General features: G+C 52.7%; 1 protein-coding gene and 1 pseudogene across 10 annotated transcripts in view; both read right to left on the bottom strand.

The window, feature by feature from the left end:
• CACNA1E (calcium voltage-gated channel subunit alpha1 E) overlaps positions 1–24,163 on the bottom strand; it is a 385,669-nt gene that overhangs the window by 305,491 nt on the left and 56,015 nt on the right. The gene's annotated exons all lie outside the window — the stretch shown is intronic.
• Positions 14,868–15,596, bottom strand: LOC149122451 (large ribosomal subunit protein uL30 pseudogene; annotated as a pseudogene).

Below are 24,163 nucleotides of genomic sequence, written 5' to 3'. Positions count from 1 at the left end.
TAACTAAGTCTGTGCACAGCAGACAGCTGAAAAATAATTTGCTGTCACAAATTGGCGTAGTCGGCAGGATCCACAAGTATACAAAGCAATGCCTTTCTTTAAAAAGAAAACTGAAGTTGCATGTGTAACCTGTGATGTTCCTGGCTGAAAAGACCTTCAGTTCACCTCTTTGGTGAAGGAATGGGCTCTCTGCTCAGGATTGAGTGAGAATTGGGATGGCAAGTTACGGAGTGCACAGTCTCCACAAGTTATTGAGGTTTTGCAATCGGTGCCGGTAGAAAAGGGGAATGAATTATAGGCTTTGGGGAGGTGAGGATGGATTTTGTTATCTGCATATTGATGCATGTGCCAACAATTAGAAAAAGCAGTACAGAATAAATGTAAATTTGGAAAAAGAAAATGCTGCCCTTTGGAGTCAAACCACTAGGTAGTGGTAGGAAAATTATATCAAGCCTCTGTACCGCTGCCAGAGACAACTAAGGTTATTCAGTGTAAACAACACAGAAATACAAGTGGACATGAGAAAATATCTAAAACAGTAAAAATTATGTTAATGCTGGAGTGATGATTCCCATAATCACTAAAAGGAATTATCTAATTTGGCATGTTAAGAAAGCAGATGAAACCTGGAGAATGACTGTGGATTGCAGGAAATTGAACAAAGTTACTCTCCCATTAACTGCTGCAGTCCCAGACACCATCACTTTGATGTAAAAGGTCACAAGTATAAAAGCATGTTCTTGATAAGGAAAGTTAAAAAGAAAAGAGGTTTGTAAATAAAGGAAGGACATGGTTTGTAAAAACTGTTTATCTTAATGGCTAGTTTATACTGGAATAAAAAAAAAGAAAGGTTTGAGTAAGTTCAGAAGGTGTGAGAAAGTTACAAAATGTTATGGGAAGAAGAAATTTCTGGTTACAAAACTATTAGTCTATTTTCTTTGACATAAAATCAAAATCTGATCCTCTGTTAAAGCAATGAGTTAAAGTAATCTATTATGTTCTCTTGATGTCTCTGTTAAATTCTAACTGTTTAAAAACAGCTGCGAAAAGAACAATGGTGAAATGGAGGGATCCTATCACCAATCAATGGAATGGACCTGATCCGGTACTGGAATGGGATGCGGGCTCCTAAGGGATGGTTTTTTTATGCAGCCAATATGCCTTTACATCATTAGCCTCTGATAACTTCCACAATTGCTCCCCTGGGCCGTGTGGCCCCGATGCTAACATCTGTATTTACAGCGACAGACAGAGCACGTTGGCGGCGTGCTTTACCTGAAGACTACAATAACAACATCATCCTAATAGGACAGGGCACTGCCTTTGCCATGGCTATATCAGTAGTAAGTGTTCCTGGACTGGCCTTTTGAAATAACCGTGGACTGCGAAGGCTTGCATGCTTAGTGACCAAAACAATCTTACTGCTTCTGGACTGTCCAATATAGCTGAAGAATTGGATCAAGTTCGCTCAGGAGTGCTTTTAAACTGTGCAGCTATCAATTGCTTACTGTTAAAAGATCATATAAGCTGTAAATCTGTACCAGGGGGATGTCATTTTAACATTACTAACAATGTGCCATATATAGAGTGTTATTGATAAACCTAAGAGTAAAATGCAACATATGTTTATTACTAACCCACTATTCATTTGGAGGGTTTCAATGGATTCATTGGTTATTAATGTTGACTGGACCGCTACTGCTTTTCCTACTTTGTATGGGATGTTTTCCATGTGTTCTGCAACTTGTACTAACTTCACTACAGTCTGTATGGACTGAGATTCATCATTTAAAGCTTTGTACCAAACCTCTTTTGTAATCAAATAATTGGTATTTGGCTGTATATTTCATCTCTCACCTAATGTCAAGTTGGAATGGTACTCAATGACGGGTAAGACGCTCAGCATCCGGTACCAACCTAAGACAGGGCTCTAGGCCAAGCTGTCAGAGTTACCAATGACGGGTAAGGACAGAGATGACTGAGGGCAACCTAAGACAGAGGCCATTCCCAATTAAATAAAAAGGGAGAGATGTAGGCAGCCCATAAACAAGTCATAGACAAGTCAAGGTCAATCTTGGCTTGTGGAATTCCTGGGATGAGAAAGTCACGCACTCCCATGTTGAAGGAGGATGCGCTCTGCTAAAATTAACTATGTTATGACTGTGTTGCAGAAAGCCGATAAGTTGCTTGCACGTGTTGTTAACTTCTGAGTTGCCTTGAGCTGCAGCTGGTTATGCATAAATATCTCTGAGACACTGGAATAAATGAGCCTTGATCAGACTTTTGTCTTGGCTCCATTCTCTGCACCCTTGTCCCTCTTTTCATTCCCACACCCCCCCTTCGGGTTCCATTTGACTGGTGTGGCTGGCCCGCGCAATACTCTAAGTTCTCTTGGCACCTTTAACAGACTTTCTAAAAATCAAAGTTCAAAATTCTCTGGACTTTTGATATCTCCAGAGGGCCCCTGGAAATGTCAAAAGATATATTTGCATCTCTTACAATTCTCTTTCAGCACCCCATGGATAGGACTGGCCCTCACACACCCAATCAGGCCTTAAAAATCTATCCAAATAGTATTCAGCCTGGAAAGCCCTTCCTGCCAGTTTCTAAAAAGCAGGGCTTTCAGTAACAGCTTAAATAGTCCTGCACCTACCTGGACAGGTTCTCACTGAGGACTTAAAGGGCCTATCTCTTGAGGGGGGTGCACAATAATCTAAAATGTAGATGGTTAAATGTAAATGATTTGTTAGTCTATCTCCTTTCCCAGCCTGAGACTCTAGTCTTATACATTGGCTTAACTTCCTAGCAAAACTAGCTACTAGGTATCCAGAGGAAAACAAAGCATAGCCAGTCCATTAGAGTGTTAATTATTTAACCCTTATCCTCACCTCTGGGGAGAGAAAACCTGCCCCATCGAGGATATGGGCCATGCAAGCAAATTCCTACTTCTGCAAACTTCAGGCAGTCCCAGCCTTTCTCTATCTGGTTACAGGTCCCTAGATACAGGGAAATAGCACAGTTCCTAAACCAGGCTCTCAACAGGGAGCCAAAGCAGAGCCCCCACCTTTGGGAGAAAGAGCAAACCACAGCCTTTGCTCAGCTAAAGGACTAAAGCCCCTGCACTAGGATGCCAGCAGAAGGGACCTAAAAGACAGCCCCTGACTAACGCAGATGAAGCTGGGTTCACAGACGGAACCCGCTTCTCAGGGTATGCAATAGTTACAGCGTGGCACGTTACTGAAGCTCGTGCTCTGCCCCCAGGAACTTCCGCTCAGTTAGCAGAACCGATCACCTTAACCAGAGCTCTAGAACTAGGTAAGAACGAAACAGCTCCCAGGGGTCTCGACCTCCACCTTTAATTAAACCTATGCAGCAAAAGGGAACTTGCCCCGAGGACGGCTGGCAAATAGATAAATAGATTTTACTCTGTCAAGGCTACAGGTACCTGCTTACACTTACAGACACCTTTATTGGATGGGTAGAAGCCTTCCCAACCAGAACTGAAAGAGCTCAGGAAGTGGCCAAAATTCTCCTGAAGGAAGTTATTCCACGCTTTCGTCTCCCAAAATCTTTACAAAGTGACAATGGGCCTTCTTTATCTCCAGATTACACAAGGGATTTGTAAGGCCCTAGGAATAACCCAGCCCCTTCACTCTGCATGGAGACCTCAGTCTTCTGGTAAGGTAGAAAGAGCCAACCAGGCTCTATGGAAAACATCACAAGCATAGAAATGTGTGCTTGGTAAGGAAGGTTAAGAAGGAAAGAGTTCTTTTAAATAAAGAAAGGACATGGCTTGTAAGAATGACTTCATCCTGATGGCTAGTTTACTCTAGACTGGAATGGAAGGGATGGAATGTTTCAAGTAAGTTGAAGAGGGTGTGTGGAAGTCACAAAAAGTTATGAAAGAAATATTGGACATACTAAGTGCTGCTCAGGGAGGTATCTGTGCCATATTCCAGGAAGAATGTTGTTTCTGGGTCAATCAGACTGGACAGGTACAAACCCAGATTTGTACTTTCCTGGACAAAACCAAACAGTTCTAGGACCAGGCCAAGCAGGGCTGGGATTTCTGGCCTGACATCTGGTCATGGAAGTCCTGGTTATTTCCTCTCCTTGGCCCAATAACTTCTGTAATCTTGCTGCTTTGCTTTGGGCCGTGTGTTTTTAATGCACTTGTTCGTTTTGTCTCTAACAGAATAAAAGCTGTCGGACTCCAAATGGTAGTCAGACAAGGCTTCCAGCCCAATCCACTGGACGACCTGAGCAGCCCTCTGGACCGAGCAGGACAGTGTTTCCAAGGCCATTGTCACACAACATAGGACAGACAGCAAAAGGAAATACCCATATCCTCCTTGACGCCCATATGTCAGCTTTGAAGAAGCTACAGAAAATGGAACTCCATCATTATCCCAAAGAAGAATTTTGGGTATTCCCTCTTGAGGGGGGAATGTTAGGTAGGAAGTCAGATATGAGCTTATGTGTGTGTGACAAAGGCCTAAAGGGCTGACATCTAGGTCCAGCATATGCATCTCAAAGTCATCCCAATAACCTTCCAGGGGCAGCCTAGTATTTGCATCCTGCCCTGCCCCTTCTACCTGCCAGGTGGGGGTCCCCGTCCCTTCTGTCTGATAATCTTCCAGGTGCAGCCCAGTATCTGCACTTCAAACGTGCCCAGCCCCTTCTACCCAATAACCATCCTTCCTCTAAGGCGGGCGACGCCAGCCAGGCTTCCCCCTGTCTGATAACTTCAGGGAGAAAACTCAGATAGGAATTTTTTGTATTTACATCCAAAAAGTCTTTTGTTTCAGGAGGAGAAGATGTGGGAAGACAAGGCCCATCCCCTTAAAAACCCCCGGCCTCAACGGACTGCGCACACAGCCCTCTGCCTCCATGCTGAGCCACCCACCTGGCCTGCCCAGGTGTACTCTCTCCACTCCACCATGTAACCCCGCTCTCCCCTAGTCTGAGTGACTGGGCCCTCTCAGGTTCTGTCTGGAGGGGTGCCCATCTGTTCTTACAGATGTCCCTTCCCTAATAAACCTTGCTATTTTGCTTTCTGCTACTCTCTGTCTCACGCCTGAATTCTTTCTTGTGCGAAGACAAGAACCCTGCCATTCTCTGGTAACAGAGCCGCAGTTACTAAATGGCAGAGGCCTAGCCTAGCTCTGAGGAACTCCACAGCCACTGCCTCCCTGGGCCCCGTGCTGGGCTCCACAAAGGGAGACAAATTGCTGTAGGCAGGCAACAGGATAAAATTAATTAGGTTTGTGAGCTGGAAGACCACGCCTTCACCATGCCCCTGTGTGACCTCATGCCCCTACCTGGCCACACGTGTGCACTCACCTGCCAGTCAGGTTAATTAACTGCTCCTCTCTGGAAGTGGATTAAAGGCCTGGGACACAGTGGGCCTGTTAGGTAGGAAGTCAGAAATTGAGCCTATGTGTGTGTGAGAAGGGCCTGAGGACCAGTACCTACTGCAGGAGCTCCAGAAGCCCAGCCCAGTATTTTGCACTTCCCAGACCCTGGGAACCTTCCAGGTGGTCCCAGCCCTTCCCCGAAGGAAAGCTCCCAGGAGAGTTCTCTCTCAGGACCAAATGGGTTACCTGACCTGATAACATGGGGCAATAAAACTTCTCAGATGCCCTAAGGAAAGCCCCCCTACTCTGCCTGGTACCAGCAAATCTGGGGAGAAATTTGCTAATTTTCACCCAACAAACCCTTCTTCTGCCAGGACCCGCCATCCTTTGTCCTGGAGGAGAGGGGGAGGTGGGTAAGCAGACTCCCTTAAAAACCCAGGGAGTCCAAACAGACTGGGTCCTCAGCCCTCTGTCTCTCTGCTGAGCAGCCCACCTGGCCTTCCCAGGTGTATGCTCAACCACATAACCTCACTCTCCTCCAGTGTGAGTAACTGGGCGCTCTCTGTCCCTTCCATCCTGACGGATGCCCGGTCCCCAATAAAGCCTTATCACTCCACTCTCTATCTCACGCCTGAATTCTTTCTTGCATGAAGACAGGAACCCCGTGGCTTCCACGGCCTTTTCTCGGGTGACATGACTACCAGCAGAAGGAACAGCCACCACCACCCACATCTCAGCTGACACACGCTGAGCGTGACAGCACAGCAGACTATGCCACCTGGGCAGAACTGTGGTGCTCACTGCCGAGGGGGACAGACTGCTGGCTCCGCCAACAGGGGCAGAGCTGGCGATGAGAATGCTACACAGTGGGATTAAGAGCCCAGGCGTTTCCCCAAGAACTATAAGCAAGAGCTACAAACCTGAAGACAAAGCACAATCAAAGCCATGGCTACTGAGAGGTGGAGGTGGCCGGGGCACAGCCACAGCGGTGCTCCCAGCATTCACTCAGACTTTGCGGAGGGCCAGAGCGAGCTTGCCTGGGCATGGCAACAGCGGGCCCCCGGCATTCGCTCAGACTTTGCAGAGCGCCAAAGCAGGCTCCACTCTGCTTGTCGGGCGAGTGCTCCCAGACAGCCCAGGGAGCCCTCCTCAGGCCCGAGGGCTCCTGCTCACTGCTCTCAGCAAACAGAGGCAGCTTTCTGATAATTTCAGTGGGAGCTCCTCACTGTCCTGGCCTGCCACCTTCTGACTTCCTGTTTCCTCCTCTGGGAAGTTGAAGATGCCCACTCTTCTTCAGTTACTAACGTGGAAAGACCACATTGCTATGCCCACATTCCTAGGATGATGTCATCATTTACAGCCGAGCTTTGTGGAGCTTAGGGTGGAAAGCGTTTACGTTTTTTATTTCTATCTTTCAGTTCCATTTTTTCCATGAATGCACTGAAGATCCCCTGAGTAAGAGGACCCAGTGACTGTGCCATCTACTGCTGCTCTCCAGGTTCAAACCAGCTCGGCCCCTCACCCAGACCCAGCACAGCCCCCACCTGGTCCTCCCCCGAACTTGGCCCTGTGGTCAGCGTGCAGTGTGATTCTCAGAAGCAGGCACCCTTCTTCTCTTGGCTCAGCAGCTTGCAGCACTTCCCCACACAGCAGCCTCTGCCATCTGACTTTTCCCTGACTTCTTCCTTCCCATCTTCCCTCTACTTGCCTGGGGCCATTGTGGGCATGTGGGGAATGAACAGGCAGGTGGGTGCTCTGTCTCTCTCTGCCTCTCAAACTCAGACATAAAAGGGAAAGACACCCATTCACTCTCAGGACAAGCACACTGGCATTTAACTCCCGAGTGCCTCACACGCCCCACCCCACTCCCTGGGGGCCAGCCTCACATGTCCACTGGCTGAATGCCTCTCACACCCCAGCATCCCATGGCCCTGTCACCTGCACGGCCTCCCTTTCGACTCCTGACAACAACGGCCAGCGCCTTTCTCTCCACAACCACTGGCCACTGCCTCGTTCCCAGCACACACTTGCCAGGGGACGCCTCGCCTGCCCACCACTTCTCTTTCCAGCATCCACCAGGTTCCTCACACCACCAGCACCTACTGCCCCTGCCTGGGAGCAGCCAGCACCTGAGATGCAGAGCCACTGAAGCCCTCCAGGAGTTCTGAGAAGGACACGAGGTCCCTGTGGGCTGCAGAGAGCAGGAGGGCTTCCCAGAGGAGGTGTGGCTTGAGCTGTTCTAGAGGAGTGGACAGAATTTCCAGGAAGGAAATGGCACATGCAAAAGCACAGAGGCTCAAGTGTCAGGAACAACGCTGCAGCTGGAGAGACGGGAGGAGGCCTGCAGGTGTGCTGCTGCCACAGTAGGTCCCAGGACAGAGTCAGGGCCGCTCAGGCAGGCCCAGGGCTCCTGTCTGCCAGCCCTGACCCTTTGCTATGCAGAAGGAAGACACACGGGCTCCACACGCGTCTGCAAAGCCCCATCAAATTGCCACCCCAACTGTACTCCCCACTCTCCCGAGCTCTCATCAGAAATAGAGAAGCCTTCTCTCCTCCACTGGGCCCTGAGTCCAGTCACATGGTTGGGCCAGTAATGGGGGTGTCCTGGCCCAAACATTGATCCTGCTGTTGTCCTGCCTGCCCTTTTGCTCACTGAACAACCCAGGCCATCTTGGGGCCCTTCACCTGTAAGCAGGAAGACCCTCAGAGTAGGGAAAATGCAGGTGCTCACCAGGCCCTTCCCCCAGCAGGGGGCCCACCACACTGCCATTCCTGCTGCTGTGGCCACGCAAGCCTCCTCCCCACTTCCTGCCAATCAGCTAAAGCTCTGCGCCCTTGGGTCCCAGGCATGCCCGACTCATGCCAGCTCCTGCTGGCCCCAGCAGGTGCCCACAGGGGCCAGGCACAGCTGATGGAAGAAGCTTCTCCTCCCAGAACTAAAAGTCCACCTGGGGTGTCGACAAACAGTAAGAAAGGCTCGCCAGAAGAGCCGGAGCACCACTAGGGACCTCCTGACACCCACCTGCCCATGGTGCAAGCCACCGTCTCCACACAAAGCAACCTCCTTGTACCTTCTCTCAGGTTCACAGCCATGCATACACCTGCACCTCCCAGACAGGGAATTCACCTGCTCACCAGGATGTGCTCGTACCCCCGGGTCAGTGCTCACGGCTCATCACAGGCACATGCTGGGTGTCACCCAAGGCACTCTGCCCAGCTGAGCCTGATACAGCGTGCTCATCCTGTGAACAGTGTCGTGAACAGTGTCCTTCTCACAGTCTCACAGTCCGCTCTGTGCTTTCTGTTGGTGGTCTGTGGATTCAAGTGCCCCCATGTTTTGTGTCAAGGCACTGGCTGGCGCTCCCAAGTGCAAGAGGCCAGGCTGTGGGTACGGAGTAGAAAACACATGCTCCCGCACCCCGTCCTGCCCAGGGGCCCCCTTCCCTGCTGGCCACGCCTCCGCTCCTGCTTCTTCCACAAGTCCTTGTTTGTCTGTGGCCAGAAGAAACTTTTTGAGAACCCAGACTTTCTGTTGCCCTGAAAATAGAATCTGAACATACCAGCTCCTCCCAGCTCAGCCAAGTGGGAGCCACCCTGCTCCTCCTCACTGGCTCAGCCACCCTGGCCCTGTCCAGCCTCTGCAGTGCCTGCTGCTCTGCCTGGGGGCCTCCCCATCCACAAAGCTGGCCCAGCTCCAGGGGGACCATCGCGGATGGCCCCTCACCCCCACTCTAGTCCCCACCACAGAACTGGCCGGAGGTGGCCCCAGATGGCCACCCTTCCCTGATTCCCTGCCCTCTTCCACAGGTTCTGGCATGCCTGCCTTCACCCTCACGGGGGCTCATCTGCACACTCCTGGGGAGGGTGGCACGTGGCTCTCCTCTCTGCAGCTACACCTCCCATTCCCAATCAGTTGATGGTGTGGGATCTGGGAAAACAGCTCACCATGTCTGCAAGCCCTTGCCCACCCCTTCTCCCTCATCCCCCTCCAGAGTCTTAGGCTGCAGCCTCACAGTCACCTCACTGCTCCTTAAGCCTAAGCAGTGACCACTTTTCCAGTGTTGTGCAGGAGGCGCTCTCCCATGGCCTTATCACTAAGGCTGGCAGCTTAACAGATGTGGGACTGAATCCCATATGCAACCATCACCCTGCACTCCCTGTGCTCCCCCTCACCCTGCCCGCCAACAGGTGCTGGCAGCTGTAGATGATTGTAGATGCTCCTACAACCTTGCCCACGAGGCATCACTCGCACTACGCTCATTTCTGCCTGGCTTCTCCCACGCAGCCGCTGCCTGCGGAGACCCAGCCCATGCTGAAGTTCAGTCTCTATTGTTGCGTGCTATTCCACCGCACTGGTCTACTCCACAGACCAGTGTGCTAGCCATTCATCTGCTAACTGGGTTGTTTCAACATGGAGCTACTACAAATAAGGCGCCAGTGTATGGACGTACGCTTTCATTACTCTTAGGCAAAAAATGCAGAGTGAACTGTATCACTTGGAAGGAATCTGCAGAACCTCTAAAAAGCACTGCTGCACTGTCTTGTGACCTGTAAAGTCCCAGTTCTCCCGTGCCCTCACCAGCACTCTATTGTCAGTATCTTAGTTTTGGTCATTTGCAGCCATGTGGGACAGCCCTAATGTCTTAATGATGTGCTAGAGTGCATGCCTCATTTGCCACTCGTGTGAATTCAGCTGAATTTTGCTCAGAACACCGGCAGCTACGTCCACAGAGGCCCTGAGTCAGCAGTTCTGTTTTCTTTTTTTTTTGAAAATTTTTTTTATTTGACAGGTAGAGTTATAGACAATGAGAGAGAGAGACAGAGAGAAAGGTCTTCCGTCCATTGGTTCACTCCCCAAATGGCCGCTATGGCCGGCGCTGCCCTGATCCGAAGCCAGGAGCCAGGTGCTTCTTCCTGGTCTCCCATGCGGGCGCAGGGCCCAAGCACTTAGGCCATCCTCCACTGCCCTCCCGGGCCACAGCAGAGAGCTGGACTTGAAGAGGAGCAACTGGGACTAGAACCTGGCGCCCATATGGGATGCCAGTGCCGCAGGCGGAGGATTAGCCAAGTGAGCCACAGCACCGGCCCCAGTAGTTCTGTTTTCTTACAGCATCTTCTGTCTGGTTGTGTTTTGGTGTTGGTCTCCTACAGCAGGCCGAGTTTGTGCATAGCTGGTATTACTTATTTATTTGTTTAGTAGACTCCAGCACACAGTTACCTGGGACTAGAGTTGCTGCTGTGCGAAGGTGTTTAACCCAAACCTCTGTCTATCACAGATAGGGCTGTCCACCTCTCCTCGGGGGCTCACGGATCTGAATGACATTGTTAAATTTACTGACATAAGCCTCCGTGACACTACCCTTCTCGTCTTAGGCTCTGCAGGGTCTGTAATGACGCGGCCTTTCTCCCTGACACTGGTTATGTGAGTCCTCTCTCCTTCCTTCCTGACTAGTCTGATGAGAGATTTCTCGATTTTATTCACAGTTCTTAGTGGCACTGAGTTTTCTCCACTTTTGTGTTTTCTGTGCAATGACCTCTGTTCTGATCTTTACTATTTACTTAACTTACTCTGGGCTTACTTTGCACTTCTTTTTCTGCTTTTAAAAATTTATTTTACTCACTTAAAAGGCAGCAAGAAAGCTCCCATCTGCTGCTTCACTCCCCAAATGCCTGTGACAACCCAGGCCAGTCCAAAGCCATGAGCCCAGAACTCAATCCAGGTCTCCCATGTGGGTGACAGGGACCCAGCTCCTTGAGCCATTACCTGTTGCCTCCCAGGGTGCGCATTAGCAGGAAGCTGGAATTGGCAATGGAGCTAGGACTTGAACCCAGGCACTCTAATTTGGGTGGCAGAATCCCAAGCAGCATCTTAACCACTACCCCAAACTCCTGGCCCCTATTTCTTATGCTGGAAGCTGACGTCACCACTTTGATTCTTTTCTAATATAGGTGCACACTGTAGTAACGTTTGTGCTTATTGTAGGCAGTATCTAGCTGGCAATACTCAGCCTGGCAATGCCTTTCAGCTGTTTTTGTTGAAATGGGGGGTTCAGATCCATTCTCTGGCCTCTGCTGTGCTGTTTGTCTCCTATGTTCTTTGTGTCCCCCTTCCTCTTCTTCTGCCTTTGTTTGGATGAACTGAATAGGTTCCATTTTCCATGCATTACTGGACTGTCAGTGACAGCCCTCATGCTACTAAGCACCTTGGGATGTATAGCACACATTAGCTCACGGGGGTCCAACTCCTAAGGGCATGCACGCGTGGGGGCCCACCCAGCACAAGTCCCAGTGCTCCCCACCCAGCCTTGATTCTTCCTCTCGCTCCTGACCTCAGCATGGACGCTGGACCCATGCTGCATTGTCACTACTGTCATGAAAGCACTTCAAAAAGTTCATGAAAAAAATGCATCAAATTCTATGCATTTTCCATGAACCTTCTGAAGACTTCTCATATTTAAACAGTACGTTTTTTTTAAAGAGATTTAAACTGTGAGAAGCACCTCCTCCATCCAGCCACACACTCGCCCCATCACTCTGCTCCTCTCTGGACTCAGCTCTGCCTGAGGGACCTCCTGTAACTCCCACTGCAAGGCGCCGGTGGCTCCTCTCGCCTTGGGATGCCTGAAAGCATCTTTATTTTCCTTCATTTTCAGAGCTATTTCTCCAGAGTTCCAGGCTGCAGAGTGAGCCTCCCTCCCAGTCCATGGGCAGCTCTGCCCGTTGCCAGCTCACAGGCGCTCCTCCCAACAGAAGTCTGCTGGGTCCGCCTGCTGGTGTTGCTGTGCGTGAGGCAGCCTCTCCTGCCTGGTACTGCGAAGACGCCCTCTTTCCCGGAACACCACGGTCTACATGACTCTGGCCCCCAAACGCTGTGCTGGAACCTAATCAAAGCCGGTGGCCTTAGGAGCCAGGGACTATGGGCAGTGATTGGGATCTGAGAGGAGAGCCCTCACCATCGGAATCTGCCTCTTTGTCACAGAGGACTGGGGAGCCTCCGAGCCCCTTCCACCATGGGAGGACTAGAGAGAAGACATCACCTGTCCGCCGGACACCAGGCCCACCTTGACCCTGGGTTTCGCGGCTCCCAGAGCTGTGAACACAGCTTCCACTGTTGGTGTGCTGCCCACTTCATGGCGGCCCCAACAGAACACACAGTGCTTTCGTCTTCAGCAGGGTTCTCTACCAAACTTGGAAATTTCCAGCCATTATTTCTTCAAATCTTTTGTTCTTTATCTCTCTCCTTTGTGGACTTCAATTACACACACAAGGGCTCTTCAAAAAGTTCATGGAAAAACACGCATGGGTCACAAAAGTTTTGTGCAGCAAACAGACTTCCCCTTTACTTCCACTGCACGAACTCTGGGAAGTCCCCTCGCGGATGGGGCCACTGGAAGGTGCTTCACAGCTAATGCTCCACCCCGTAGAGTTCTGTTTCTGTCGCTGTGACACTAAGTTCGCCATGGTCTCCTTCTGCACAGTATACACATGTTCATCTCACCCAGTGTATTGTTCATGTCACACACTGTAGTTCACTTTTAGAAGCTTGGTTTGGCCTTTTTATATCTTCCACACCTCTGCCTCTTGTCTGAATACGCCCTCGTGTACTGGAACCATAGTTCTAATGTCCTATACTACTAACCTTTTTTTTTTTAATGAAAACTTTCATAAAGAATTATACATTTACTTCTATCCGGCATAATTCACTAACCAGACATGCTAGAAGGTATTAGCTTCATTGTACAGAAGAGTGGAAGCATTGTTCCCATATTTATTTACTTATTTAAAAAAGGGGGGGTATTTTTCAGAGGGGGAGAGAGAGGCCTTCTACCCATTGGTTTGCTTTCTAAATGGCTGAAACAGCGGGGCTGGACCAGGTGAAAGCCAGGAGCCCAGCACTCCATCCAGGTCTCTCACATGGGTGGCAGGGACCCAAGCACTCGGGCCAGCCTCTGCCTTCCTAGGCCCGTTAGCAGGGAACAGATCAGGAGTGGAACTGGTGCTCTTACATGGGATGCCACACTGCAAGCAGCATCTTAACCCACTGTGCCACAACGCCAGCCTGGCCCACGTTTAGTCTGGCCGATCTCAGACACAAGCCCTGCGCTTCCAGACTCACAACCGTTTTTCCATGACTCTGTAATACATCATTTTAAAGTCATCCGATTTCACGATGTTTTACAGCATAAGAGTGACATCTTCTGCCAGGTGACCTCTGGAGCCAACCAGCCCAATTAATTACCTCACAACCTGGCCCATTCCAACGCACTGTTTTACTGCTAACTCATTTCACAGCTATGTTTAAGGGCTCCACGAGCCAAAATTAAAGCAAAGCTGATTTGAAAGGACCCAGGAACACAACCCTATGGCAGGTTTTCACGTTTAACTTAGGCCTGGCACATCCTCACCAACTGCTTAGATCACAAGCTGAGGCAATTTAGGGATGGACCGCTGATGAAAGACACAGGATGTATCGACGGACTGACCGCCCCCCGGGATTAATTTCCCATAACTCTTGTTGCTGGCCTACTATGTCATTAACAGGATAAACAGCAAGACTTCTGGGGTCTAGAATATGCAAGGAAAAGGTCCAATTAAGCTGTTTATTTCGGGCCTTAAAAAGCCACAGTGCTAATTTCATTCACACCAAACCAAGAAAATGGTTCACTCCTTCCTGATCTGATGCCTAATCATCAGGGAAACCAGGAAATCCAACCCCCAAGCCAGAGGCGGGAAACGGTGGGCATTTCCAGGCTTATGGACGGCACAAGAAGCCACAAGAGCTGCCTGTGTGCTAAGGGGAGATGCCCGGCTGGCTTGCTGGAAAAGAGCTACCTGGGTGAACTTTGGAATTCTGAGGATACAGCATCAGATCAGCAAGAGGAGGCCTGGGAGACCGACCCGCCTTAAGAGCAAGACCTCTTCCCCCAGGCGCACGGCTGCCTGAGAGGGGCTCTGTGAGCTCCCTGAAATTCCAGGTAAAATTCTGGGTATGTGTGCTTGCCCGGCGAAGGGATCCTTCCTTTCCCAAATTCTGAGATAAGAAAAGGACTACGCCAGCTGCAGGCTAGAACAGAAAAGCCATCATATACACTGAGAGCCAGCCAAGTCAGAGTGCCTGCAGAGTTGCCACTGAGAAGCCGGAACATGGATCCACAGCAGACACAACCGAGCACTTGTTTGGTGCTCCTCTTCCTAACTGTGTTTCAAGTCTTTTTCAAAACAAGACCCTGGTAGCCCCCAAGCTGAGGAATGCCTGTGGGCTTGGTCCACAGCTACAAGTCGCGGGAAATCTGTGCACATGCTCCGGCCATTCACCAAAATCAAACCCCAGGACAGACGCTGTGACAAAGGAAGACTCCTTCCTCAATGGTCGGAGCTGAGTCCAGAGGAGGCAGCACCCACTGTGGAGAGCAGTGGAACTTCTCCTTGGCACTGGGCAGGGACGTGGTGCCTGCCGGGATCCTGACTCTTTTCCTTTCCAGTTTCACTGTGTTTTCAAATACTTTGGGTCTAGTCCAGCAGGCGGATGAGCTGATTGATGCGTCCACCCTGATAGCCAGGTGACCCCATCTCCTCAGGAGGCCCACTCTTCTTGGTAGCACGACGGCCACTGACAGTCGGAAAGGGCGCAGGAACCCTGCGATATCCTGGAAGTACTTCCCCGGGAAGGCAACTTCATGAACGAGGTCTTCCAAGCAGATGACCCCAAATCCCCCGAGGTGCTCCTCAATCATGGTGTTGTCTGTCAGAGGGAATGTCTTATTGTGGACCCTTGCTTTCCACGTTTCAGATGAGTTCCCGGACAGACTTCAGATTTGGAAATCCCAGGTCACATAAGGTTCCACTATCCACAACACTTGTAGGTTTGGGGGGGGTGACTTTGACAAAGATGCCACTGAACAGTTTTTCCAGGCGAAGTCTTGCAATGGTCCTCTCCGCCAGTGAACTCACCCGTCAATCCTCTGGAGACGTACAATAAAGGCCAAGGAATGCTCGTCTGGCACTTCCAAGGCATGAGGTTTCACTTCCAGTCATCTGCGCCGTACCGCACCACATCACTGCCACCAGGAATCATGTAACAAAGGATTCCCATTGCTTAAACCTGAATTCTTTTCCTTTCCTCTCCTTCTGCCAAAAGTGCCGGCTTTGCCTGTGTGGCTCCGAGGGCTGTGGCTTCCTCTCTTTCAGGAGATTTCCTGGAACCAGTGGAATCCTTTTTCTTTGCTCTTCTTCTGCCATCTTTCTTCTCTAGACTGCTGACCTTAACACCAGTACCAGTCTGGGGGGTTCTCCTCCTCAGCATGCGTCCTATTGCCCTGCTTCTTTGCATGCCTGGTAATTTTTGACTGGATGGTAGATACTGTGACCTCTGCCTAATGCTGACAAATAATTCCCCATAAACATCTGCGAGCTTTGTTCTGCAGCGCAGTTATTGAAACCACATTGCCGTTCTGAACTCCGCCATGCAGATCCAGAGCAGCTGATCTGGAGATCACTGTCCTCACAGCGGTACTGCACTGCACACCCGCAGATCTGAGGCACTGGGTGTGGCCCGGAGGGAGAGCCAGGCACTGGCCACATCCCCTCACGTGCACTCCTCAGTGGTCAGCTGAGTCTGCAGAGGGGACACTGCTCAGGCCCCGGGCCTCTCTCCCTGCACAGCTCTCACCTCCCTGCCCTCTGGCCTGCACTCTAACTCCCATTCCTCTCTCCTCAAGTCAGGAAGTCCACTGGACTCACCGGGACTTCCATGTCCTGCAGTGCAGCCTGGAAACATCAAGACCATCAGCTGGGCAGCCACAGGACTCGCCCCCGGCACTCATCTCTCAGACCAAGGACCTCTCTGCTTGAGCTTCAGTCTGCCCAGCAGAGTTCCACGTGTGGTATCTGACTTGTGGCTGTTTCAAGTGGACAGCTCAAGGGTCCTTTTCATACCATCTTGGTCAGAAGCCGTTTCTGTTCTTAATTTTACACGCATATGACAAGTGTACAGAGAAGGGTTGGCTCAAGATCCAAGTTCTATGTGGTCTCAACCCCAAAACAAACACACACCAAGTTCTATCCACTATTCCCCATTTCCGTGAATGCCACCACAGTATGAATCTCACTTTTCATCTCTACTCTGTAAGTAACTTGCTCTTAGCCAAGAGCTAAAGGACAAAACCATGTGCCTTTTACTCCTATCTGTGGGTACCAGCATCTCTGGACATGTTGCTAGGATTCCAGAGACACAGGGAATGGGATGCTGGAGCCAGACTCCCCCACACAAGTCCTAGGCTCATATCTCAGCGGCTGGATGGCCTTCAGCATTCCTTCTGCTGAGACAGTGCAACAGCCCTCAGGGCTGTGAACATTAACAACAGGACGTAGGAGAGATCACACAGTGAGCACTGTGGGCGTCTACAGATGATCTCCTAGCTTTCAACTCCTCTAGTGGAAATCTGCTTCAAAACCCAGTGCTCACGCTCTTACAGCCCTGCTCCCTGGACCCTCCGGTGTCCCTCCTGACCCAGTCATGTTGAACTTCATCTCACCACCGCAACTGTCACGTGAACTTGGGCTCCAGGAACACCATCTCACTGGGGAACACACCTTTCTTCTGTCCCTGCTCTCACAATCACCTGCACTTGGGATTCCAGGCTGTGCCCCTGATCCCATCCCTCCTTGCAGGCCCCACTGAAACCCTCCCTTATGGAGCCTGCCCTGCCCACTCTAAAGAGTCAACCCCCCACATCCACTCAACTCCCTTGGCAACAACTGCCTGTGATTTCCAGAGGACCCATACTGACTTCCTTTATTTGCACAAATCTGAGACGCACACACCTGGAAGGCACTCAACAAACTCCCACCCAGTGAACACGGGAATGACTGCGACTCAGGATTGACAGGGATGTACAAGGCAGAGGACCATACAGTCAACCCCTTCTCCTTGGGAACGGCTCAGCTCCTCACACAAATAGTGGAAGAACTGAGTTCCAAGCAGCCATATCGTCCCCAGCAGCACTGAGAGCACAAAGCAGCAAAGACCACAAGATCCTGGCTCCCAATTTCCAGGCTCTCCAGCCTGTCTGGAAAACTCAGGCTCATGGGGTCACCTATGGCAAGGAGCAGGACATCCCACCCAATACAGACTCAGCCACGGGTTTGACAGCAGAGGTTTGAGGTGCAAAGGGGAGTGACCTGATGTCAAAGGACTGGGACCAGGGCCTGTCCTTCTGGCCTGGCAGCAAGCGAGAGAGAAGCCAAACCCTGAGGGCCACTCCCCACCCTCTCCAGCCCAAACCAGCAGGCTGGGAACCAGGGAACAGGGGAGGTCATAGTAAAGCCAGCTGTCAGCATGAGGCCCTCTGAGCCTGTCTCCCAGTGACAAGGGAAGATGAGAGCTCAGAGACCCAGACTCCGTCCTGCAGGTCCCCAGGGCTCCATAGCCACCACATGCACCTCCTTCCTTTTCTCTCATCTCTGCCCAGGAGGGCAGCGGCTCCCTCTCCTGGTCGGGAGGCCCGGAGACAGTCTGTTTTAAAGCAAACCACAAAGAGCACCCAGGTGGACGGGATGGTTCCCAGGTCTGTCCTCACCCACTCGGGCGCTTTCCTGTTCGCTCAGTGCACAGCTGTTGAATATCTAGTGTGTGACGAATGCTTGCACTGGAGAGCAAACAGAAAACACACAGTGTCAGTCCTTGGGCACCGGGACGTCCCTGGAGAAGGGGCCCAGAGCGGCACGGCCTCTGGCACAGCGTTGCTGTGCGTCAGGACTGGGCAGCTCTGGACTCCCTGGTTCACGAGGTGCCATGCTTCAGGCTGGGGGTCCCCACCTCTGTGGCTGAGGTAGGAGACTCCCACCAGTCACTTAAAGGCAGCTCTGCGACGCGGCCTCCTGGGCTTCCCAGGCCCCCAGTACGCTGTCAGTGTGGGGCGCTCACACGCTCGGGTGAGCATCGGGCTCTGCCACCGCCGCACTCTGCAGGAAACAGACTGAAGAAAGAGCCGTGAGGAACACCTGGCAGAGAGCCAGGTAATCTCAGCTCCAGCCCCCACACTGCATTTTGTGCAAGGCTTGAATTCGTGGAAATTTCCAAGCTAGAAACACTCTGGAGCCAGCTCACTGTGACAGGCTGACGCACAGCCAACCTGGCCTTACTGTGAGAGGCTGACACGTGGTTGGCCCCACCTTGCTGTGACAGGCTAACAAGTGACTGTCCCTGGCTCACTATAACAGATTGGCACATAGCCATCCAAGGCTCACTATGACAGACTGATGCACAGCCGTCCCCACCTCGTTGTGACAGGCTGACACACAACCATCCCAAGCTCACTGTGAGAAGCTGACACGTGGTTGTCCCCACATTGTTGTGACAGATTAACAAGCAACCATCCCTGCCTTGCTGTGACAGGTTGACACATAGCTGTCCCCAGCTCACTGTGAAAGGCTGACACACAGCCATCCCAGGCTCCCTGTGACAGGCTGAAAAACAACTGTCCCCAGCTCCCTGTGACAGGCTGACAAACAACTGCCCCCAGCTCCCTGTGACAGGCTGACACACAGCCACCCAACCTCATTGTGACAGGCTGACACAGAGCCATCCCAGGCTCCCTGTGACAGGCTGACACACAGCCATCCCCACCTCACTGTGACAGACTGACACACAGCTGTCCCCACCTCACTGTGACAGGCTAACACATAGCCATCCCAGGCTCCCTGTGACAGGTTGACACACAACTGTCCCCACCTTGCTGTGACAGGCTAACACATAGCCATCCCAGGCTCCCTGTGACAGACTGACACACAGCTGTCCCCACCTCACTGTGACAGGCTAACACATAGCCATCCCAGGCTCCCTGTGACAGGCTGACACACAACTGTCCCCACCTTGCTGTGACAGGGTGACAGACAGACATCCCAGGCTCCCTGTGACAGGCTGACACACAGCCATCCCCACCTCATTGTGACAGGCTGACATACAGCTGTCCCCAGCTCACTGTGACAGGCTGACACACAGCCATCCCGGGCTCCCTGTGACAGGGTGACACATAGCCGTCCCCACCTCGCTGTGACAGGCTAAGATGGGACCGTCCCTGGATCACTGTGGCAGGACAGCCATCTCCAGTGCAAGTCAAGTGAGGAGCGTCCCAGCTGGAGCTGGCAGTCTTAGGCCAGGGCCTGGGATCTCGGCTGATGCGCGTTCTTGCCCTGACCGCTCATCGTACACAGACCTGGCAGTGCTGCAGAAGAACCCACTGCACGCTGAGCCTGCTGCCCCTGCCCTCTGAGACCTACTGTAGGGGTAGAGCTGAGAGATCCAACCCCACACACTGCCCAGCCACCTCACCAACGTTGATTTCTCCCCTTTCCTGGAGTGCCAGAAACACATTCCGTGCAAATCAAGACCATAAACATCCTCTGAGAGAAGGGGGTTTTCTCAACACAATTTTCTCAAAACCAGTCCTCTACCCAGTCGCAGGCCCTGCCCCACCTGCTCTGCTCTGACCTCACGAGGCAAGGCCTGTGTCTTCCACCAAGGAACAGCTCTTTGCCCCCAAGACTAGGGTTCCCGAATTCAAGCTTTCTCGGTTTCCTGCGTCCGAATCTCTAATTCAGATCATTTAACTATGTTTTGGAAATCCTTTCAACAAGGGGGTTTTACCATGAATTTTCTGTCCAAGTAGTTTTCATTTGCCACTGGTTGTAAGCAAACACCTTCCTCCTACTTATTCTGGGAAATCTGTGAAACACTTTCCTTCGGTTAGGGACTTCACGGCGATGGACCAGTGCATCGGTGGGGCTGTTCTGCCATGGTGAGCAGCAGCATTGTTTTCCAAGGAAGCAGAGTAAGGTACAAAGCAGGCAGCAGATTTCTCACAGCTCGGGAACAGAACTGTATTTGTCTGAGTTACCATACCTCAATTCTTATGAAACAGTCCTTTACTCTCTGTGGTTTCAACTTCTAATTAAAGTATAAACATAAGTATTAACCCAAATCAAGTTCACCTAAAAACTTGACGTTTTGCTTGTTATTCATTTCTTCCCCAACTGCACACTCTGTGTCCCTCTGAGGGACAGCAAGAGCTTCCCACATGTCTCACAAGATTAATATCATGGCAGACAGAAATGGCCAGCTGGTCCTGGAATGACTGAGGGGAACTCCCTGGGGTCTCAAATGGAAAAAAGCATTGAGAGGGGCCAAAGGAGCAGCACAAGTCAGGGGGGCTCTCTCAGCAGCACTGGATCTAGGGGGCTCTCTCAGGGGCACTTTGGAGCTGGCACCCAGCCAGAGGCCTGGATCCAGATGAGGACAGGCCCCCTCAACAGCACCTCTGCAGAGCTGGGCAAGGAGACACACAGGTCTGTCCTGGGAACAGGGCAGTCTGGGGCACGTTGTGACAGCCTCAAAAGTAGTGACTGGATACACGAGGCAGGGGCACAGAGCAGAATCACGCTGCAAAAACAAGCAAGCATCAAAGGATGCAAACCTGCAAGGCACTGCTCCAGCCTGCACAGGAGGAGCCTGGGATGGCCCCTGCTGTCCCAAGAAGTAAAGATCAGACATGGAGGTGGGCACGGAGGGCCCCCGGCAGTGGCAGTGACTCTGGCATCAGAGCAGCACCCCAGGCCCCGTGGAAAAGCAAAGGCTTTCTCTTCAGTCTCAGGTTCACAGAAGCAAAGCAAACCGTCTGGGGTCACAGGCACTCCACGCCTCAGTCCTGTACCGTGCCAGGACTGCCCCTGGCCGCCGTCGCTCCTGGGAAACCCTGCAAGCATGGACACAAGTCCCCAGAGAGAGAAGCGAGGGGGCAAAGGAAATGATGGGGTCCCCGTGGGCCCTGCAGTGGGCTGCAGGCAAAAGGCATCAGCCACACGTGTCCTGGGTGGATCCCACCTGGACACCCAGGCTGCTGTAACCTCCAAGCCAGGAAGTCCAGTCTGCTCCTGGTGAGTACACAGCACTGAGCGTCTGATGGTGGGGACCACAGGTGGCAGAGCCCTCAAGATGGGGATTGGGGTGATGCACTACAGCAGCACCAACGTGGGAGGTGCTTAGAGCAGAAGGCATCAGATGGGAACCAAGTCCCTGGAGGCCCTGATCTCTGGGCCACTATCACAGGCTGTCTATACCTGTGCCTAGAGTGGGACCCCAGATTCACAGGCATGGCAGGTCGTGGGTCCCCTGCAAGGCGGTCAGTCCCAGCAGAGGTCCCCAATAGCAGTCTTGGGAGAGCTCACCTGTGTCCACCTCCTCTCCTGAGGACACTTATGGTTGTGCCCAGGGGCATCTCCTACTAACTCAGCCTCCAGTGGGTTGCTCCTCTGCTATGCAGACCCCAGTTCCAGGGCAGGGAAGCAGGTGCCCCTTGTTCACCTGAGCACCACAACAAATGAGGCTGAGAGGCAGATCTCCTGCTCCCACCCCCAGTGCTGACTCCAGGCTGGGACAGCAGAGACAGGAGCCGGCCTCATCCTGCTCATCTACAATGGGCGCTTCCACCCCAGCAAGCATGCTCCATGCACAGGGCAGTGTTCCTCAGGGTCCCTTGGTAGGGCCCATAGCCCACGCCACAGCTGACAAACGGCCGGGAACAGGGCCAGGCTGAGGCCCAGCCCATCTGAGCCTACACCTTCCCTGGTCTGCTGGAAGCTCCTCTCAGCCTCTGCTTCAGGGCTGCTTCTGGGCAAGCAGCCAAAGACCCTGCCCAGGCACAGGGCCACCACTTCCAGGACAGATTCTCCACATCTCACCTTGGCCGCCCTGGCTGGCCCTGCCACAGCACAGCTCAGCCGTGCCCCAGGGCAGGCTCCCAGGGCTGCGGTGCTGGCTTCCTGGCCCGTCTGCTCCCCCTCCTGGTGGTGCTATGAGCACTGCGAGAGCGACGGCTGAAGCTGGCTCAACACCCTCAGCCCAGGCTTGCCCAGTCTGCCCTAACACACCGAGATCAGGCCCTCCAGCACACAGGCAGGTTTATCTTCAGCGGGAGGCAGCAAGCAGCAGGGGCTTCAGAGGCAGCTGTGATGCACTCCCTGGGGGCTTTGAGGGGCATGAGGTCAGGGTGTGCGGGACATGGGTTCCTGGTCAGCCTCCCAGCCTTGCTGGGGAACTCGCAGGGGACTTCCGAGGGTCAGAAGTGCACCCTGGGTTGACTGGCCTGAGGCCCCCGCCCTACCTTCTGTCTCACTTTCCCCACTCCTAGTCCCTAAGGATGTGTTTCCCTGGATGGCACTCATCGTGCCAGCTCCACTCCTGACTGCCATGAGCCTCAGCTGTGTGAGGGTCAGCGAAGCTTCAGGCAGTCGGGCACCCACAGCCAGAACCCCTGCACTGTCTGGTGCTTCTGAAGGGCACAGTATTCCCACATCTGCCACCAGCTGGACCCCAGCAGGATCCTGAAACACAGGAAAGTAAACTGTCATCGTCTGCACAGGGAAACTGAGGCCTGCAGAGGCCGGGGCCTCTGGGTGCAGAGCTGAGGCTGTGACCAGCGGCGGTGGCAAAAACAGCAGCTGGGCGGGCTCACCGCCAGAGCGAGGAGGTCATGCAGCCCCCACAGCAGAAGACCCCAGATGACCTGCCAGGCAGGCACAGGAGGCACAGCAGCAAACAGGCTATGGTCTATGACTGGGACAAGGATCACCCTCTCTGGCCTCTGCAGAGAAAGGACCAGGAGGTGCTGGAGAGACCGTGAGGGAGGGGTTCAGGGTCCACGAGATGCCCTCTGAGTGCCAGGGGTCCCAGTGGTTCAGAGAAGCGGCGATGTCAGCTCCATTTCACTGACACAAAGACAGCCCAGAGGGTGAGGGCCTGGCTCAGGATCACGGCAAGCATGAGCACACTGACTGCCCAGGCCAGCACTGCTGACTGGCAGACACTTTAATCTACAGGGAGAAGCCAACAGGGAGACTGTGTCCCCGCTTACAGTCATGGAAATGGAGGCTCCTAGGGGCATCTGCAAAGCCACTCAGTGGCAGAGCCATCCAGGGGACTTAGAGACCAAGGCCAGCCTCCCACGCTGCTGCAGACACACACAGCAGACGTGGGCACCAAGGCAGACCTGCCAGGGCAGGGGTGGAGGTAGATGCACCTGTAGGCCAGGTGGAGGGCAGTGGGCCTGGACAGCCCCTCTTCAAGGTGCTCCTGCCCAGAGTTAGCCTCTGACAACCATGGCCCTTCTGCAAGGGCCATGGGAAAAAAAGCCCAGACCAAGCCCACTGGCCTGTGACTCCCAGGGCCCCGTCCAGAGCAGGGTGAGTTTGGCTGAGGTTTCCAGCCCCAGCACCCTTCCATCACGCAGGGAAGGACACAGAACCACACAGGAGGACACAGTGATCTCCTGCTCCACAGCTCTCCAAGCCCAGCCCTTAGGAAGAAGCAGCACCTTCAGTGTCCAGACCATAGGCGAGGACCCTCAGGAAGAAGCCACATGGAGTTCCTGGGTATGGGGAACAGGGTGGGGGCTGGGGCCAGCGGCAGGGAGACACAGCAGGTCCCTGGGGAGGGGAGCCTGTGCCTGCCCCACCCTCCTCCCATAGGTTCTCGGAGCACCAGGGTCCTCGCCCTCTTCCCAGGCAGGGTTCAGGGAGGCAGTGTGGCAGCAGAAATGGCTGTGGAGGTATCCAAGAGCACCAGTATTACTCAGCACTCAAAGTTGAGGTGTAACACACACAACATAGGAGCCACTGCTCTTAGCGGCAACCACCAGTAACTCCAGAACCTGTCTGCTTCCCTGTCCACAGACACCTGCTGAACCTGCACTGCTGTGAGGAGCCGCTCACCCCTGGTTCACACCCACCCCCAACCCCTGGAGACCACTGAT

Source organism: Oryctolagus cuniculus, chromosome 13 (genome assembly GCF_051225735.1).
Source record: "Oryctolagus cuniculus isolate XC-2025 breed Fujian yellow rabbit chromosome 13, ASM5122573v1, whole genome shotgun sequence".
In the NCBI taxonomy this organism is placed as follows: Eukaryota; Metazoa; Chordata; class Mammalia; order Lagomorpha; family Leporidae; genus Oryctolagus; species Oryctolagus cuniculus.
This window is presented reverse-complemented; position numbering and strand designations above follow the sequence as displayed.